Below are 1352 nucleotides of genomic sequence, written 5' to 3' on the forward strand. Positions count from 1 at the left end.
AGTACTAAGGATATAAACTATCCAGTGACTCAGTCTCCATGCCAGAAGTACTAAGTCTTCTGTGCTCTGTGGTTGAACACTCCTTCCCTAGAAGTTCTTAGTCTTCTCTGGGTGCTGTGTTTAATCTCCTCAAACACACCATTGGTCAGGGTCTTCTCTGTCCTCTGGGAGAGTGCCACTATCCCACCAGTGCTCAGTCTCTTTTGGTTGCTATCCTTAATCTCACTTCCCGAATATTGCTTAAGGTACTCTGAGTCCTCTGGTGAGTTCTCTCTCCCACCAGTGCTCAGTCCCCTCTCAGCATTGTGAGTGGATACCCTTTGTATACCAGTGCTCACTCTTCAATGAGCCATAGGCATATGATTCCCTTAGTAAACTCTGGGTGAAACCCTTTTCTGCTAATGTCAGTACATCATCTTTGACCTTACATGCATATACAGGCCAAAACAACTGTGGAAACCTTAAAGATGTAGATAAATCCTCTTTGGAACAACCTCAATATGACTTTGCTGCTGCCATAAAAAGAGGCTTCTCATCAATGCCTGAAAATTTAAGACAATTTCAATGGATGTCAATTCCCACCCCATTAAGAACATTGTTCCACCACTCATAGTCCACGATTTCCACACATTTGTTCAAGTAGCTGAGATCTTATGAGTGATATGTCATGACCCATATTTCTGCCATCTCTCTGAGCATTGGATGGAAAGCATATAGTTAATTAGTTTTAGGATCTTTTCTGATATATCATTGGATGCTCTCTTTTGACAAGAGGGAAACCTTCCTAGGACATTTGGGTGAGGCACAATGAACACCTTCAAGTGAGAGTGTGAAATGTGACTAAGGACAATTTTCCATCATTAAGGAGGACATTTTTAGACCTTTTTAATACCACCATTCCCACCATGCATCAGCATACTGAGATATTGGACCAAGGGACACTGTCAAAAAGGATCCAAAAGCCACTCTGTTAGATTGCGGAAATAACAAACAAACCAACAAGAAATCGAGACTGATTCGGAGCCTCCCAAACTTCCTTCCTCTCACCTCTTTCTTTGCTTTCCTCCTCTCCTCACAAAATTAATCAACACTGAAAAACGGCACCAGTTTCACATGCAACCCATTTCCACTGACACATTTCAGTTTGCAAATGTGCTCCGAGAGCTCGGTGTTCCAAACTCACCTGAATTTCTTCAGAGTACTACTTCCACCACCTCACTCTACTCTCCTTAGGACAGAGATCATGGGTCTCTCACGAGTATGCTTATGCGAATCATACTTCAACCCCTTAATACAGTGCACATTGTTCATCACTTTTGGGTGGCAAAAGATTTGAAATGACACCGCACTTG

The sequence above is a fragment of the Sciurus carolinensis genome, unplaced genomic scaffold (genome assembly GCF_902686445.1).
Source record: "Sciurus carolinensis unplaced genomic scaffold, mSciCar1.2, whole genome shotgun sequence".
Taxonomy (NCBI): Eukaryota; Metazoa; Chordata; class Mammalia; order Rodentia; family Sciuridae; genus Sciurus; species Sciurus carolinensis.